The following is a 20,089-nucleotide window of genomic DNA, read 5'->3' on the forward strand; positions in this document are numbered from 1 at the left end:
CACCGGTAGAGAATTCCATAGCTGAGGGGCAAGGAATCTAAAGGACCGGCCACCAAGGCGGGCCCTTTTGATACGTGGTACCCGAGCCAGAGCTAATGTTTCCGACCTAAGGGATCGTGTAGGTCGGTAGAATTCCAGCCTCTTCTGGAGATATTTTGCACCATTACCATGCAGGGCCTTATGGGCTAGGGTCATGGCCTTGAACAATATCCTCTTCCGTACAGGAAGCCAATGGAGGGCAAGAAGAAGATTAGAGGCACTAGTACGACGGTGCAGACCAAAGATCGCTCGAGCAGCAGCGTTCTGGGTCACCTGCAGACGCTGAAGGAGATATTCTGGCAGACCCAGATATAACACATTAGCGTAGTCCAATCTGGATCCTATAAGTGCCTGAACAGTTATCCTCCGATGTTCCTCAGATAAAAGGGGAAGGAATTTACGCAACATTCTAAGGATCCCGAAACATGTTCCCGTCAAAGTAGAAACCTGGGATTTTAGCGAAAGCTCATTGTCGATTTTTACTCCCAGGTTCTTAGCCCACTTAGATGACTGACTTGGAGGGGACATGTCAACAGGCCACCATCCATGCCAATCTGGTTCCGATGGACATCCGAAGAATAGTATTTCGGATTTGTCCGAGTTGCACTTGAGGCTGCAGAGTTGAAACCAATTAAAAACAGCCCCAAGGCACTCGCGGATCCTTCCTCCATCGAACTCTTCGCTCTTATGGCAGGTGAACAGAAGCTGGGTGTCGTCAGCATAAGAGACGATCCGGGCCCCATAGGACTCTGCCAGTGTCGCCAGAGGGGTCATAAGGATGTTAAATAGAGTGGGGCTCAGTACGGAGCCCTGAGGCACTCCGACTCCCAATGGCGGCATTTCGGCAGATCCAGGTGGGACCCAGACCGTCTGCCGGCGGTTGGCTAGAAAGGAACAAAACCAATTGAGCACCGTCCCCCCCAGTCCGATGTCGTGTAGTCTAGTGAGGAGATCCTCATGGGGGACGGTGTCAAACGCCGCCGACAAGTCTAGCATAACTAGCATCACCCTGCCTCCGGTATCCAGCACCTCTTTCACAATCTCAGATACTTCCAGGAGCACCGTCTCGGTGCTCAGGTTGGAGCGGAAGCCCGATTGGGATTCATGAAGTATCTCGTTCGACTCCAGGAAGTTAGAAAGCACGCTATGAACGTGCTTCTCCAGGATCTTGGTGAGTGCTGGGAGGAGCGAGATAGGCCTATAGTTGGAAGGCACTTCTGGGTCAAGATTCGGCTTTTTAATAAGAGGGATGACCATGGCCTGTTTCCAGGACTGGGGCAAAGATCCCTGACTCAGGGAGAGATTAAGAATGGGATTAGCTATAGGGTTAACTATATCTGCCATTCTCGCTAGAAATTTAGCTGGACAGGGATCTAGCGGTGAGCCCGATTTGAGGTTCCTCATCAAGGCTAAGGATGCGTCAGCCGAAAGGGGCGGAAAGTGTAGCAGAGCTGGGCCAGAAGGCAACGGAGGAGTTGTCTCGGTCGGCAAAGTTGACGAGTCAACTATAGGTCTCCGAGGAAAAGAATCCTGAATTTGCCTGATTTTAGCGGAGAAGAAATTAGCAATGGTGTTGGCCCAGGTCTCCACCGGAGCGTCCTGCGCCGAGATTGACCGCGGGCTAGTGAATTCTCTCACAATTGAGAAAATCTCCTTACAGGAGTTTGCCGCATCTTCGATCCTTTTGGCAAAATAGCGTTTCTTGCCCTGAAGTATTAAATCATGATATGATTTCATCATGGTTTTATAAAGTTGTTTAGCATCCGGTTCGTATTGGGCTCTCCAGGCCCGCTCAGCGACTTTGCATTGCCTACGATGATGGGCCAATTCCACCGTAAACCAAGGGGCCGAGACCCGTTGGGCGGCAGACCTGGGTGTCTGTAATGGGGCGAGCTCATTTAATCTAGCAAGAAGCCAAGATTGCAGGCTCTCCAGGTCTTTCTCCAGGTCACCCGTATGTGGCATGGGATGATTCACCTGAGCCTGCGCTAGCAGTTCCGGAGTCACCCGATGGAGTGCCCTATAGCTGCTACCCTGCTGTCTCGTAGCACTGGCCGTAGAGGTCGTAATAGATGGTATTTCAAACTGAACAAGACAATGATCAGACCATAAAACTGGCAGAAGTGTTACAGCCGTGATAGGTGAGGTGGAAAACACCTGGTCAAGTGTATGGCCTTTATCATGAGTCGGGCCAAAAATATAGGGGGAAAGACCCAGAGTAGATGTAACGTCCAGCAGCTTGATAGCATCCTGGTCTTGATGGTCATCCAGATGGAAGTTAAAATCACCAGCCAATATACAGCGCTCCGATCTTAAAACAAGGACCGACATAACCTGCTGGAGATCGTCAAAGAAGGATCCCACCGGGCCCGGAGGTCTGTAAACAACAAGACCCTTCAGCGCTTGCTGAGGCGATAAAGAGATGGTGAAGGCAAGAGAGTCAGCACCAACGATGGTAATTGGGCGCATAACCATACACGGCAGAGATTTTTTCACAACCAAAGCAACTCCTCCCCCCCTACCCTTGTCTCTATCTTGTCGATGGATGATATAGTCTGAGGGAATGGCTAATGCGATGTCCGGGTGGGAGGATTCATTAAGCCATGTCTCAGTGAGCATCAGACAGGTAGGACTGGTCGTCGAAAGGAGATCATAAATCTCTTGAGTGTGTCGATGCAACGACCTCGTATTAAGGAGTAGACACTGATGTTTAATGCTAAAATCCTTAATAGAGCGGGGGGAAGGGAAATTGCGAATAGGACGCCATTTACAGCCAGGGCATTTATGTTTACCCCTATATCGGCCAGGAAAGACTGAGCGACAGGACGCATCCCTGTCGCGCAAGGAGTGAAGGTCCTGAGCAGAATAGGAAAACATAGTAGCCAGAAATACCTGCCATGCCGAACGCCTCCGGGACGCTGACGGGCGCAGACGGGCTAAACTCAGGCGGAAACTCCGGCGATCCACTGCGCGTATCCGCTGCGCGGGAAGTAACCCCTGAAATAGAGGTCGAGCGCCCGAGTGACGTCAGGACCGTGATAGAAATAGGCGCCGTCAGGTGTACCACTCACCCAAGATGGCCGCCAAAACGATCTCTGGGGACGAGGGCCCGCAAAATGCGGTGAATCTCCAATTTATAGTGCATGTGGGGGGCCTACAATAAAACCAGGGGCAAAAAACATAGAAACAAACAAAAATAAGCAAAACAGGTAATAATTAAAAGTTAGAGCGCAAACACGCGAAATATCTATTTCTGTAATGCACAAAACAGTGCAGGTAGCGCGTACTAGGTGGTTTACCAAATGCAGTTAAATGCAGTTAAAATAAGGTCTGTAGGAGACCGAGCACCAAATTAGTTCCCTTAAATAGGGGTCGAGGTCGAGCGCCCGAGTGACGTCAGGACCGTGATAGAAATAGGCGCCGTCAGGTGTACCACTCACCCAAGATGGCCGCCAAAACGATCTCTGGGGACGAGGGCCCGCAAAATGCGGTGAATCTCCAATTTATAGTGCGTGTGGGGGGCCTACAATAAAACCAGGGGCAAAAAACATAGAAACAAACAAAAATAAGCAAAACAGGTAATAATTAAAAGTTAGAGCGCAAACACGCGAAATATCTATTTCTGTAATGCACAAAACAGTGCAGGTAGCGCGTACTAGGTGGTTTACCAAATGCAGTTAAATGCAGTTAAAATAAGGTCTGTAGGAGACCGAGCACCAAATTAGTTCCCTTAAATAGGGGTCGAGGTCGAGCGCCCGAGTGACGTCAGGACCGTGATAGAAATAGGCGCCGTCAGGTGTACCACTCACCCAAGATGGCCGCCAAAACGATCTCTGGGGACGAGGGCTCGCAAAATGCGGTGAATCTCCAATTTATAGTGCGTGTGGGGGGCCTACAATAAAACCAGGGGCAAAAAACATAGAAACAAACAAAAATAAGCAAAACAGGTAATAATTAAAAGTTAGAGCGCAAACACGCAAAATATCTATTTCTGTAATGCACAAAACAGTGCAGGTAGCACCATCCGGAGTACAGAAAATTGTACAATTCATCTTGCACAATAAGTCCCTACCTAGCAAGTTCACTGGACTAGTGTCACAGACTACAAATCTGTGCATGTCTGAAAATTTCCCTATTCTTACCCTTACTGGTTCAGTAAGACGAGTCTTAATCTGTGTATTGGCTACACCAACTACTTGGATTGCTTCGTCCGAGAGAGGAAGATTTCTAATATCTGCTGACCTGACAGTTGATCTCGTCGCTCCTGTGTCTACCAAAAAAGTAACACTCTCCCCATTTATTTTCCCATCTACAAATGGTCCTGCCTGGTCTATTTCTAGAGTTGCACCAAGTATGCACTCTTCCTCCTCTCTTCGGCACCGTCAATAGTCCCCTTCAGACTCACTCCCCTCATTCTTTAACCAGTACTGTTGTACCAGGTTAGAACGTCTCGGTTTGTTTACCTGCTCATCATTGTAGAATCCTGAGTCCTGGTTATACTTTTGGGACCCTCTATTCTGCGGCAAGGGCGGTTTTGGCTCTTGACTCTGCTGTCTGACAACCTTCTGCTGTTGCTGCTGTTGATTACACCCCTCGTTCTGCACCTGTTGATTTAAGGGTTTACTCTCATTACTCACTAATGGTGGATTGGTACACTCGGATCTCCAATGCCCCAATTGTCCACAGTTGTGACAAGGGAACTTTTTCTTGGCCTCCTCTAGATTCCCCTTTCCTTTTCCCACATATCTGGGTCTAATTCCTGGATTATTTGCCTGTTCCATCAACTGTGCTTCTTGTCTCTCAGCAACTTTCACCTGTGCCCACATTGCTTTCTCTTTCAGCTTTCTCTGTTTTGCCTCAATCTCATCACTGAAGTACTTTGCATGTCTCAAGATTTCATCAATCTTTTTACTCTGCCAATCAACTGTATGCTCACGTATTCTTTCACTGATTTCAGGTCCCAGGCCACATACAAACCTGTATACAAAATGACTCAAATCTTTGTCACCCAGGTGTTCATCTCCACTGAACTGTTTAAAAGCCAGTATCAGCCTTTCGTAAAAAGCCTGAACTGATTCTTTTGCTTCCTGATGTGTTCGATCTATCTTAACTCAGTCTGTCTCTTTCGGGGGTACCTTATTTTTCAGGAACACAATTACCTGATCGTATTTCTTCATTACCTCTGGATCTGGTGCTCCTGTTTTCGGATCTCTTGGATACTCTTTAGCAGGCCAATCTACAACTATTTTACACTCTGCCCACAAGTCTGCTGGAACAATTATATCAAACAGACTATTCAGGTCAATCCACAGCACTTTTGACAATTTCACAAACCTGTCTACCTGCCTATACCACTCGACGGGCTTTTCTCTCAGTCGAGGGAAATCATTCGTAAATGACAAAATATCCTGTCTAGTCCATGGGACATGTATGTATCCCCCTCCAGGAATCTCTCTCATAGGATAAGCATCCACTGTTTTCTCTTTTTCTCTCATGGGAAAAGCTGAGTAAGTCCTGTCCACTGAATCTTCCCTTTTCTTGTACCACCTATCCTTCCACTTTTCCACATCACCCCATTTTCGCAATAAGGCAATCATTTCCTTAATCTGTCCTGTTCTGCCAGCACCATTTAGATTTTCAATATCTTTGTCAGAGAAATCCACCCTGTAAGGCTTCTGCAAAGCTTTCACCTTATCCATGTCAACTCCCTGTTCACTCGCTATTGCTCTTAACCTGTCATGTGTACTCTTAGCCCTCCAGGTGATACTCTTACACATAAATAACAACTCTCCATCATGATGGGTTTTCAGTATATCTGTAGGAATTGTTCCTGAAATAAGCTCCTCCAATTCTATGCGCAACCTTGCTACATCAATTGCCTGTGAATCTTTATCCTTCTTTTGAAGAACTTTCAACCAATCATTCAAATCTTCAGCTGTTATTTCAGTAGACTTTTTCACTGCACCCACTTGTTCTGCCATCCTTTGTGGTTCCAAAATCGTTCCTCCTAAACAACCAGTATTCAATCCTGAATTAGACTGTACATCTAATCCTCCACTACAGGTGTCATGTCTCGACTGCCTCAAATTATTTTCACCCGTTCTCATTCTTGATTCCTCCAAACTGCAAGTGCCAACCAAACCATTACCAACATAGGGAACTGTCAAACCATTTTCACCCATTCTTTGTTTATCAAAAATAGGCACAACTGGAACAATCATTACAGGCACTGTAACTGCTTCAAGATTTTACGTCAGCTCTCGGATTTTCTCAGTCAGCTCAGATGTGGTTCTGGCTAATTCTCTTGTTTTTTCGTCACTGACTCGATTCTCTCTCTCTCGCTCTCTCTCTCTCTCTCTCTTTCCATGAAAGAGCTACCACTTTTCAGATCAGGTGTCACAACCTCAGTTTTAATAATTCGCAAAGTATCTCTTACAGGAGTAGCAACTGGCGTGCTCTCTTCTGGTTCTGGTCTATACGGAGGTGGTCTCTTGTAAATCATGTCATCCAAAACCTCATCCTCGTAATCATTAACTCCATACCTTCTCACTTCTGTATCAGGCACCTTTTCTACACCTTTCCTCCCTTCCGCTTCTTCAACAGTCCTCATAGGATATAATCCCTCTGACATACTAGCATCTCGCCATCTCCTCATTCGATCATGATGAGTCTCACGATCATATTTCCTCCCAAAAATGTATCTATAGTTGCCTCCACTCCTCTGCTTTTCTCGCTCATGTACCTCATCTTCCCATTCCACCAACGCCTCAAATTGTGTCGGCCTTGGTCTAGGCTCTAGACACATCATTTTTTCCCGTAAATTTCTCAACACAGCCAGATTAAATGAACCATGTTCCGGGAACGCTAAGGCACCATCTTCCCTAGTATACTTAGCCCAGTTATCCAACCATATACAAGTATGATACCCATATTTCGCAACCATGAAGGATGCAGGAGTTCTCGTCGGAGGTAGCAATTCACCCTCTCTAGTTATTACGTTTTTATCCTTGTCGAACCACCTTTTTATTTTACCGAACAAGGATTTTTTCTCCTTTTCCTCCGGTTGGTAATACATTTTCACGTTTACCAATATTCTCTGGTCCCTTCCGCAACTGTACGATCTTTTGTCCAATAACAGCGCGATTCACACCAACGCACAAATCCTGGAGCGTCTACGTCACCCTGTACTCCTTCCAATCCCTGCGCGGCTCACACCAACGCACCAATCCTAGCGCGAGCACTGTTCTGATCCACTACCCAATCACAGCGCGGTCTGTATGACGTCAGCAGTTGCTGCAGTCGCTTCTGCTCTGTCTCCTGTCACTCGTCTACCCCTCCTTTACAAAGCCTTCTCAGTAGACTTCGTTTCAGATTCTACAAAATCTATTAGTTACAACGTATAAACATCTCCATTGTCTGCTTCGCTAACCACAGAATAGTAAAGAAAATTCCCACAAGAATCCCGCTTCTCTCTAGAACAGCGCTTGCCTCTGCTCTACTACGGAATAATTATTTCGTTGACACAGTAGCACATCCCTCTACTCTGCCCTTCTAACATGCATCCAATAACTGTTTCCTCTAGGACTGCTCCTAAATGTCTCACAATCAAATAAATGCTCATACATTCACGCACTTTCACACTAGAAAATGTAGTACAACCACACAGAATCCTGCCTTTCCCGAGAACAGCGAACAGTCTGTCTCGCTACAGAATTATAACACGCATTAACCAAGCAGCGCTTACCTCTGCCCAGTCCTTCAGACAAGCTCAGAGAATACCTGTTACTTCTCCCGCGATAAGCTTTAACGGCGAACCTTACGGATCCCTGGGACTTAAGACCAGAGTTTCGCAGATAACCTTCGCTACCATTCACACTCCTTTTATACCGAAAATATGTCCCTAATAGTAACACACGACGATGTCACTGATTCCGAACCCAGACAATGTGACGCGCAACTTCAATTGTCACATGTTTTTCCCCGCATACGTACAGGGCCAACAATCCCGTCTTTCCCGAGAGCAGCACTCACTTCCCTCTGCCCTACTACAGAACCGTCACCAGCTCCCAAGTTCCAGAAGCCGTACACACTACATAGAACTCAACACGACGACTTCAACATATAGTATTAGTACATATACCAACATCAATCAATAATCATTAAATCAAAAGCCTATGTACAAGCAATCTATCAGATCAAGACAATAATCTTAACCATCCTCTGCTACCAGGAAACTGCTGCAGATCGGCGCATATAAATTCTCCCTACTTCCACAGACAGAGTAAATCTACAGTCACACGCACATATACTCATCATACGCTAGGGCCCATCACACTAAAATTCACACTATTACTCTATCCACACTGAATACAGGAGAGGAAACCTAAACCAATCTGCATCTAAACGAGGCCAATGTAACCATAAAGAAATTGTCCTGAGTCATGATTTTAAACATAAATTAGTTCAAATTGAAAGTCAATCATTATTCTCATAGTTACCTATTCTAGCTAAAAGGGGTCAGGACTGGTTTCTCGGTAAAGTCTCTCGAGCTGCCGTCCTCAGCATAGGAAGTCCAAGACGCGATGACCGCAAGGGACGCGATGAATGTAATGAGCGCAAAGAACATGGACCCTCTCTAGTCTAACATATTTATAGGGAAAATAACAAATAAAAGTCACAAACAATCTTTGGATATCCGTTGAGCCGCTGAGCAGAGCGAGCAGGAAAGGAAGTCTCTTGGTTACATTTAGAAAACCTCCGCTCAGGAAAAATCACAAAAATAAAAATACGGAAGAAGGAAACTCGAGTTTGCAAATGTTACTTTCGCAAATGCTCTTCCTTGGTATCATAGCAGAGCCACCGCAGACTGGTCATTGTTCATTGTGGCTTTATCCTTCACCAAGGACAATTGGAATCATTCCCAGAGCTACTGTCCTCACGGAAATTTTCTACTCAGGCAGAAGCTGTGGTCAGGTGACTTTCGACCATGTTCAGCAAGGCCTCTCATCAAAATTCAATCACTCGAGCGCAGGCTGTAAATGGCAGCCATCTTGTTTTAGGCCAAAACGGACCATCTTAATTAAAAGAAACACAAAACAACGTTACTACAGCATAATGTTTATACAGTGTTAATCCCCACTAATACCCTTATGTGTATGTAATTAGTGACTACAAATTAGTAATTTTAATCATAACATATAAACAAAACTGGAGCTTAAAACTCGATAAATTTTCAACAGAAAACTCTGCTCCAGCATCACTCCCAGACTCTAGCTGGGCCGGCCCATTAATGTATGCAGATTGAGCAGGGGGCTTGAGTAGAATTGGCCTCACTTATATTTAGGTGTAAATCATCAGTGTGAACTAATCCATGCACAAAGAGTCCTGGCAGCAGTCACATTTTTTTTTATCTCAGTGAAGAAAACATGCCATTTTTGGACAACCTTCCACCTTCTTTTCATAATACTTAAAAACACTGAAGCAGTGATTTATGAAAATGTGTGTTGCATATACCACACGAAGATGTAGGTTTAAGATGTACTTTATTTCAGTATACGCCAACACAAACTCCGGAGGCGGAGTAGAAGAAACATCCGTTGGGTCAAGTGATCAGCTGTCAACTGTCAACGACAGATGGCAGCTGATGACGTCACAGCTGATACGGCGTATCAGCTGGGACAACATAGAGCAGAACTACGGTGTCCACGCAGGGACACAATATGCAAACACAACACATCCTTCACCTTAGGGAAAAAGAGGAAGGAGGGGAAAAGATAAACGTGGGACAAATATTCACTCACAAATATAATCTCTTAAATTAGCAGGCGGACCAAGCAGTCTACCAGCCCTGCTAGTCGCTACCGGTATGTCATTGTCCAAAACCGGTGGCACTGGCAACTTACGTCTGACCCTGTCATGCTGGGGACTGGGTATCTCAACCTGTCCAGAAGGAGCACCCTCACCCTGGTCGGCACTGGATGTAGGATTCATTGGCATATCGCACTCAAAGTCACTGTCATGTGCCCGCTTGCGCAGGGCTGTGTCCACAGGTTCCAGGTCAGATCCACTGGCTGGTTCTTTAGAAATGTAGGTATCTGAATCATCCCAAGGATGTCTAAATGCTGATAGATTGGAAAAGTGCCACACCTTACCATCACTTAGGAGCGCTGAATTGCAATACACCTCACGGACTCGCAAAGGCGGGGTGTATTTCTCTTGACCTTTTGTGATATGTCCACTCCTTTTCACTTTGACATAGTCACCTTCTTTAAGAACCACAGGTTTGCTTCGATGCGTTTTGTCGTAGTATTCTTTTGTTTTAGCTTGTGACTTCACAAGCTTATCATGGACCTGTTTGGATGACCAGTCAACTTTCCTGGCTGCTTTGATCCAACCCACATTGTCCCTTGACCACGGTGTCCTTCCACGCATGAGTTCAAAAGGACTGTGTCCCGTTGTCTCACATGGGGTGATTCTATAAGCCCAAACAGTCTTTAGTGTTTCACACCTCCACGGTAGTCCGTTGCTATTCGCAATTTGTATTATGCCTTTAATTACCCTGTTGAATCTCTCAACAGCCCCATTACCTGCTGGGTGGTAGACAGATGTTGTCTTGTGGTTAATATTGTTTTTCAAAATATAATCTTTGAAAATGACTGATGTAAATTGGGTACCATTGTCACTTATGATTTGTTTTGGTAGTCCTTCACGACAGAAAACACTATCCATAAACTTTACAATATTCAATGCCTCCGGGTTCTTGCTGAATTTTACTTCTGGCCATTTTGAAAAATGATCTGTTATGACAAAAACATACCATTTTTCTTGACCTTCAGATATTGGTCCCATAATGTCTATACCAATTCTTTCCCAAGGCATGCTTGGGCTGGTTAATGGTTGGAGAGGCGGTCTGAATGTTACCTGTGCTTTGTCTGATGTCATACAAAGAGCACACTCTCTCACTGTACGTTCAATTTCCAGATTGACTCCTGGCCACCATTACATGTTTTTAACCCTCTCCTTCGTTTTGATTATACCTAAATGTCCTTCGTGACACAGTTTTAAAAGTTTACTTCTGATCTTATGGGGAGGTACAAATTCACCACTCCTGAGGAGGAAACCATCCCCATAAGACAATTCATTTTTAACCTCCCAAAATGCTTTGAGTTGTTCTTTAAGCTTATTTGTGCACCAGCCTTCTTTCATAAGTTGTATGACTTGCATTATGGGGCTGTCATGTTCCTGCTCGATGAACCATTCATCCCTAGATATGCCACTGTCCTATTCCAAAACGGCTGCTATTGCATTCTCTTCCACCTCGGAAAATGTTTCACTAGTAGGATGATTTACAGGCATTCTACTTAGGAAGTCTGCAACAACGTTTTTGATTCCAGGAACATACTCAATTTCATACATGAAGTCGAAAAGGCGTACAGAAAGTCTGGCTAGTCTCGGGGATGCCGTATACAAACCCTTGGTGGTGAATACTTTTGTTAATGGTTTGTGGTCTGTGCATAAGGTGCGGCCCCACACAAAATGCCTGTAGTGTTCCAAAGCCCACACACAAGCCAGGGCTTCCCGCTCAATCATCGCAAAGTTCTCTTCAGAGGGAGTGAGAGAGCGTGATGCGAAAGCTATGGTGTATTCTACACCCATGGAGTCTTTTTGTGAGAGCACAGCACCTAACCCTTTGTTGCTTGCATCTGTTGTCACAAAGCTCCTAAGTGAAGTATCAAAACCTTTTAGTGGTAGAGCAGAGCACATATCTTTTTTTATATTTCTGAAACTCCTGTCACAGTCATCAGTCCATACAAATTTATTCTTCAATTTGAGGAGTTGTCTCAATTCATAAGTTTTGTGTGAGAAATTTCTTATAAACCTTGCATAGAACTCAACCATTCCCAAGAATGATCTTAATTCATCTTTGTTGGTGGGAACCGGCGAGTCCAAGATGGCATCCATCAACTCTTTTTTTGGGCTAATACCATCACCAGTAATTTGATGTCCAAGGTAGTTGACCGTGTTGCATCCAAATTTGCATTTGTGATATTCAGCAGTTAATCCTTTTCCATTTAATATTTCAAGAACCTGCCTCACTTTTTTGTCATATTCCGTTTTTGTTCTTCCTATGACCAGAATATCATCTTGAAAAATTAAGATGTCCGGGATTCCATCAAACATATTATGCATTAACCTTTGGAACATTGCGGCTGCAGGGGCCAAACCAAATGGGACTTGTGTGAATCTGTAACATCCGAACGGTGTAATGAACATTGTGAGTTTCTTACTGTCTTTATGAAGTGGCACTTGGTGGTATGCCGACTTCAAATCAATCGTAGAAAACCATTTTACACCCTTTGTTGTAGCCAGCATCTCATTGATCTTAGGTAGAGGGTATTGCTCGACCACTATGTTTTTATTTAGATCACGCAGGTCCACACATAGTCTTAATTTGCCATTGGGCCATTTCGCGACTACTAAAGGAGCGACCCACTCTGAAGCCTCCACTCTTTCAATTATTCCTTCTCCTAGCAGATTGTCGAGTTGTTCTTTAACTTCTCTTTTTATGGCAAAAGGAATGTTTCTGACTTTATGTACCACTGGGGTGGTGATTGGTTTAAGTTTAATTTTGTGCAGGTACCCTCTTAAGACACCAATTTTCTTGCTGAAGACACGTGGAAACTCATCAATTAGGTTTTTACTAAAGTCTCCCTACTCTGCTATGACTAGCACAGGATCTTCTTTTCTTGGATCCAGAATAATTCCGAGATTGCCCTGGTCCATCCATCCCAGAACAGACGGACCAACCTTTGATACATATAGTTTTCCAATGGATTCCCTTCCTTTGTAATTAAAAGTGAGGGCTCTGTAACCTCGCACGTCAATTGGCTCACCAGTGAAAGACTTTATTACTATGTCAGGTTTATTTAGATTATCTCCAATTTTTTCCTTAAACTTTTCTGACCACACCTTTTCATTTACAATGGTATAGGGTGAGCCTGAATCTGCCACTATACTTATGTTTATACCACCAATGGTCATGTTGCAGATAGGTTTTTTTGTTTTGGTAACATTCTCATATGCAGATTTTCCGTTTTTTCCATCTTCAATATTGAGGACAAACATATTCATATCGTCCTCTTCAGACAAATCTTGTTTGAATTCATTAGCTTCTGAAACTATTTTGACATGTTTGGTTTTACGTCTGTTGCATGCTTTTGAAAAATGTCCTTTTAACCCACAATTTGAGCATTTTACCTCGCATGCAGGGCATTTTAAGTCATTTGCCAAATGCGTCGCACTTCCACATCTGTAACAGCGCCCCCAGATTTTTGTTTCATACTTTTGGTTTTGCATTTTTAGTCCACCTTTATTCCAACTCTGTTTTACAGTTTTCTGATCACTAACTTTATTTACTCTTTCACTGGTCTTTTTGTCTTTTTCTTCAGAAAGGACTGCGTTGGCACAGCGTCCCATCAGTTCAGCCTTGCGTGCTATGTCTATGATATTTTGCAATGGGTATTCGCCCTCTGCTCACAGGTTATCTTGGATATTTTCATTTGAACCCTGCATTACAATTTGATCCCTGATGAACTCATCGTGGAGTGCACCAAACCGACAATTTATGGCAAGATTCTTTAACACTGAGACGTAGTCATCAATTGATTCATCTTTTCCTTGCTTCCTGTGAAAGAATTTGTAGCGATCCACACCTACGCAAACTGTTGGTTTATAATATGTGTTTAAATCATAGATTGCATTTTGAAAAATGTCACCTTCATTTTCAGCCCTTATTTTTTTGTTAATGGAGTTATACACTTTGATACCACCAGCACCAAGACAATGCATTAGCATCTTGTATTTTTTTCTGGTTTAACCTCATCATCCTCCTCCAATGTAGAAATGTAATTTAGAAAATACTCCCTCCATTCCTCCCACTTTAGTGTGGGGTCGCCCCCACCGCGTAAAAATGTTTCAGGTGGAGATAAATTCCAAACACATCCAGATGCCATGTTGTAATGTGCAAGGATATAATATGCTAAGTATATGTACCAAATATAGTTATACCCACAAGCAGAGCTGTCAACAGTGTAGATTTGTATATATATATTAAAGGGGAACTTCAATTTACTCCTAGTATTTGCACAGAAGGTTAACTTTTCTAGGATGCAAGCACAGTGGTGATTAATGATATGCGCGCTCCGTTAGAACTTTTTTTTACCTTGAATTATTCTCGAGCGCGATGACTGAAATGCTGGTGGCGTCACAGAGTGAATCATCAACGCGCACACGGTGAAAAATAATTGTTCAATATGACGTCCCACGTCGAAGCACGTAAACTAGACTGCTGACCTAGAAGGTAAAATGGTGTCTTGACGTCAAGCACGTCACCACGTAAGCTACGAAGGCATGCCAGTCAGCTGTGAATTTACCGTTGAACTGCCTTGCGTCCGTTGGTGAGTGACAGTTGTTTCCGTTACACAGAAACTTCCACAGATCGTTTTTTAGCAACCTTTGATGTCGTTTATCCAACTTCCTCTGCAACGCTGCATAAAATTTGGAGTCTTTAATTTTGGCACACTTAAATTCCTGAAATCCGGCACACCTCTGTTGTTTTTACGTATGGAGCCCATCCTCGTCACCAAATTGTTGCATATACCACACGAAGATGTAGGTTTAAGATGTACTTTATTTCAGTATACGCCAACACAAACTCCGGAGGCGGAGTAGAAGAAACATCCGTTGGGTCAAGTGATCAGCTGTCAACTGTCAACGACAGATGGCAGCTGATGACGTCACAGCTGATACGGCGTATCAGCTGGGACAACATAGAGCAGAACTACGGTGTCCACGCAGGGACACAATATGCAAACACAACAATGTGCAATCCGTAAATGTGGTCCACTTTTTCTTTTGAGGGTGCCCGGGCCTATTATGCTTCTCAATTCAACCCTGCCTAGTGTCCTTATATAGGGGTGCTGCATGGAGGCTGTGCGTTGCTGTAGCCAGGCCCCAGATTCAGGGGTTTTGAGTGAAGCGTATAAGTGTGAGAAATCTTCATACACATAGCTGCCAAGTTTTTAGCTTGTGTGACATTTCAATGGTTTCAGTGCACTCATGAGTGACACTGAACTGCCAAATGTGTAACACTTAGTTTGACATTTTCTCGCAAGTAAAACCAAGCAATTAAGTGCATGGAAAGAGATAAATAGTAGAAATTATACCCTTTCGATCAATGAGAAGCCCTAAAATATCTTGAAACTGATTCAAACCCTCGAAATGAAAGGTTAAGATACTGATCAAAACGATTTTGTGCCCAGAAGATACAAAAATAAACAAATCATCATAAAACATCTCACCCCTCCCATGCCATTGCACTTTATTGTGCCCTAACAGGTCCTTAGCTGCAGAGATCCAATGAACACAGGGCAGATGATTTTCCAGTGACTACAAAAAAAGGCAAAATCACTTAAAGCTGGTAAATATTTTTCCATTTATCTCTACATGCTTCAAAGAACAAATATAAATAGAAAGCACTTTTTTTATTGTGTTCTAGAGCTGATCCATGACTGTTACTTAAAAGTAAACAAATACAGAAATGGCATGGTACAAATGAATAAATACGATTTGGTTTTCAGTTCTTTTTGGTATCACGTCCATCCATTTGCAGACTCTTTAAACAACAAGTAAACATCTTTTGTAAAGGTGTCAACACTAGCCAGAGTGTTTGACTCACCTAACACCGCCGTTCCAGCGGCTGGTAGTGTGTCCCAAAGCTGAGCGCTTCGCCAGCTAGCTTTTTTTTACACAGCCGCAACAGGCCACCCTCCCCCAGCTGATGCTACCAGTCACCCACAGCATCCATCATTCAACCTAATAATTCATAAAATGCTTTCCCTGGGTGTGCTTTCCTCATGACTCATCACTAGCCATGAATGGGGAGGAAGTCAAGGGATGGAAAGAGAGTGGGGGGGGGAATGTCCTGAAAAATGATGAGTAAATACGCTGCTGATTCTACAGTGCCTGATGTTCAGTTTAACACAAAAAACTTGCTTCCTTTGCACAACCAAGGGGCACTGCACTGAGGTTGGCAGGCCACGCATGTGGCTCTCCGGGGGTGGCTGACACTGTTCCTGCAGCAGTGTTTCATATCATGGGAGTTGGCCACTTGTGCTCATAATAAACCACCAACTTTGGTACCTGCTCCACTCCCTGAATGGAGAGAGCTTGCACTGGCTATGCCGCTGCCACTTGCATAGCAACTTGGCTTCCCCAGCCACCCCAATATGGAATCATCATGTGCCCCGCCTCGCTGAGCCTACTGCACTCGAGTAACATCTGTGAATGTTGCATGACGCCACCTTGTCTTCTAATTGGAACTGCGCTGGGGAATGAAAGAGGTCAGAAGGCAGATGCCGGAAAGGTGGGCTGGGCCCTAAAAACAGTGTTTTTGTTTTGTGTGGAGTAAGTCGGGGAAGGGACCGGAGGTAGCTAAATTAAAAAGTTTAGGTTAAGTAAACAAATTTCTGTGCTCAGGCCGTCAATCACAATGGCAAACAAATCCCCTCTCCAAGACTTGGCCCGACTGTATCCATTTGAAATATAAGTGACAGAAAAATGTGCTTTTGGGTTAAGTGTAACTAAGTGGAAGGGTGGCCTAGTGCGGTTAATGCACTTGCTGCAGAGATCAGACCAGTGCACTTCAATGGGCTGCAGTAGAGCACCAGTTCAAAGCTTCTTTCGAGTGGGCAGCGAGTCAGTCAGCCCTCCTCTCAATGCTCGGGAGTGTCTTACTCTGACTGGCAGCAGTGGCGCTTAATATTTAATGCGAACAACAAACATGGCATTACTTTTTTTCTGCTTGGAGGCCATCTGCTCCTGCCAGAGACCCTGCATGCAGTAATCGGGAGGCTGGAGACTAGCCTTGAGATCGGTAGTCTCCCACCTAAATCAGGTGAGTTGGCATGTATGTTACTATGAAACTTTATGGCACGCGATGAAGGCTTCAATCGCACAAAAGGTAGTGAGAGGAAAGCTTGCAATAAGGCAACCAGAAATGTGGTTTTTCTTAGTCAAAGTTTGAGGTTTGCAAGGGATTCTGGGTGAAACAAAGTGGTGAGGGCCATGCAAGTCACCCTATCCTGGATTCCCCTAGGTGTCTGGTTCTCAAAAATGTACAGGAGTGCTAGGTTTCCCTACGTGCTGGAAGAGCTAGGGCCCAAATTCCACAGCTGACCACTTTCCAAAAAAGGGTCATATTTCAATGGAAAAATATGATGTGCCCATGTTGCATTTTGGGTAATTTTCTGTTGCAGACACTAGGCCTACCCACAGAATGAGATACCATTTTTATCAGAAGACGTGGAAGCATAGAATAATAGAATATTTTTTAATCCCAATTGGATTTTGCTGTAGTTGTGCCTTTAAACTGTAAGCCAATGTGTGAGAAAGAAAACATTTTGAAAAATACCCTCTAAATCATATGCTTATAGGGTAACCACAAATACAGAGATGTACACATAACCACGGCTCCTAAACTCCATATCTAGTGCCCATTTCAGAAATACATAGGTTTCCTTGATACACATTTTTCGCTCTACATATTTCACCATATGAATTGGTGTGTACTCGGTACACAATGAAAAACCATTGTTCAGTGCAGCTCATTTGTTGGTTCTGGGTACCTAGGGTTCTTGGAGAACCTACAAACCCTATGTATCCGTGCAATCAAAAGGGTCTAGCAAATGTAATGTTAAATTGCTTTTGAAAATGTGCAGTTGTAACAAAAAGTTACAGATTAAACATTGTCACTAAGGGCTTTTTTTTTCTTACTCATTTTCAATATGTCTTTATTTCAAAAGTTAGTTTCTTTACAAATACCTTGAGGGAATTACAAATATGACCCCTTGCTGAATTCAGACTTTTGTTTACGTTTCAGGCATATATAGCTTTTCTGGAACACCCAGGGGTTACTTGTTTCCTCCGCAAACTGGAAATAGGTTGAAAGCACAAAAAATAGGAAAAATGGGCTACCTCTTTGAAAAATGCCAAATATGTAGTAAAAGAATAGTTTTTTAAATTCAGCTCTGCTGTTCCTGAAAGCTGGGAAGATGTTGACTTTAACACAGCAAACCATTTGTTGGTGCATTTTTAGGAAAAAATGACACTTTTTTGCTATTTGTTCCCAAAAACTAAAAATGTAGCTATATTTTGGCGAGTTTCTAAGCCCCCTCCAGCAGAACCCACAAACTGTGGGTACCTTTAGAATCCCCAGAATGTTGGGAAAGAACGGATGCAAATTTGACGTGAATACCTTATGTGAACAAAAAGTTATGGAGGCCTAAGCATGAACTACACAAATGGCCAAAAGAGGGCTCAGCACTAGGTGGAGAAAAGGCCCAGTAGTTAACGGGTTAAGGCTGCGAGTCAATGATATGGGGTATTTAACCTTGTTGGTTCATGAGGGAAACTTTTGTCAGATGCCACAGGTGTAATTTGTTTATTATAGAAAAGTACAACAAAGGCTGTAGGCCTGACATATTTATAATGAAAATCATACGTTAAAGCCAATAAAACCTTTTTTGGGCAGATTGGTATTACAGTGTGTTAAATCATGGAGAAAGGTGTTTTTAGGTCGAGCCAAGCGCAGCGCTTATGCGCTGCTCTAGGAAATCGGCCTAGCGGAATCACTTCAACTTTTGTAAAAGCTCGCGCGTGTGGCTATTGGCCTTTGCGTCTGGCTTTAGCACGCAATTGGCCAAAGGCGTGTGGATGTCCCAGCTTTTTGGGAAATATGTACTCCCAGAGCATTTTGCTCTCAGGAGCCAGCAGCGGCGCGCAGGGGCTATCTGTTTTGTGTCAGGTTTCCTTGGTTGGGAAATGTTTACCCCCAGAGCCTTTTGCTCTCGGGAGCCAGCAGCGGCGCGCAGGGACCATCTGTTTTTAATTAGCGTGGCTGCACTTATCTCCCACGCAGTCTCTCTCCCCCCTCTTGCAGCATCTCCCTCATTGACTTGAGCCGCTTCGTCTTTCCCCTCATTAACAGCTCGTGGCCGTGCTGTGTTTACCTGCTGTGGTCAGGGTTTGCCGTTTCTGCCTTCCCTCGCTGTATTAGCCAGAAAGCCGGTAAACAATACCGCACTGAGGAACTCCAAGACATAACTCACCTCGAAACACCTGTCTCAGAAGTCTTGTTTAAAGTGACGTCACTCTAAGCTTTTAATTGTAGCCCAAACAGCTATAACCAGGCGTTTCTCACTCGGATCTTTTTTTCTGTAGCTTCTTCCACTCTTAACCTGAGGTGATCTAGTGTTTTTGCTTCAGTTGAACCAATACGCCCCACACAACCCATGAAAATGATGTGTTAAAGAAATGGCCATGACTGGATATAGGATATGGAGTAATCTGACAACACTTGGAATTCCTTCTGTTCTTTGCCCACTGCGGGCGCTGTTAACAGAGCTATCTTTTTTCCTGGGAGTACGTGCGACCGATCTCTGAAAATGTATGAACAAGGGACATCTTTTCACAGAAACATCTTTCTGAATTGGCCTGCCATCACTCTTTGGCAAGCGCAGGGTAAACACAGCTTTGTGTGGGGTGGTGAAAGGGTCAGACTTTGAGGACACACTCACAAATTACCAAGTCCTCAAGTTGGTAACAAAAAGTAGAATGCTGGGATTTTGTTTTTCATTTTTCTTTTAAATTCTTACCACTGTTGTTCTATGACATCACGATTGCCTATGGAGCGTGTTTCCTTAGTGCAAGGGACAGTTTGACGAAAACAAGCTGGACTCAGATCACTGCTTTTCTAATCTTGCTATTAGAAAATTTGCCTTTTTAGGTGGCTAGAAACTGTTTCATAGCTATATATATATATAACTCCCTTGTAACACCAGTGCTTAATTTGTGACGGTATTTATTTTTTATGGATTAGGAGGTATTTTTCGCCTAGAGATAGTGAAAAGCAGAAACGAAGGCAAAGAATAATTAAGTGAGAATTAGGAATCCAGTGAAGAATGCTTGAAAGCTGGGGTGAAAATGCCTTTAA

Source organism: Triturus cristatus, chromosome 9, assembly GCF_964204655.1.
Source record: "Triturus cristatus chromosome 9, aTriCri1.1, whole genome shotgun sequence".
Lineage (NCBI taxonomy): Eukaryota > Metazoa > Chordata > Amphibia > Caudata > Salamandridae > Triturus > Triturus cristatus.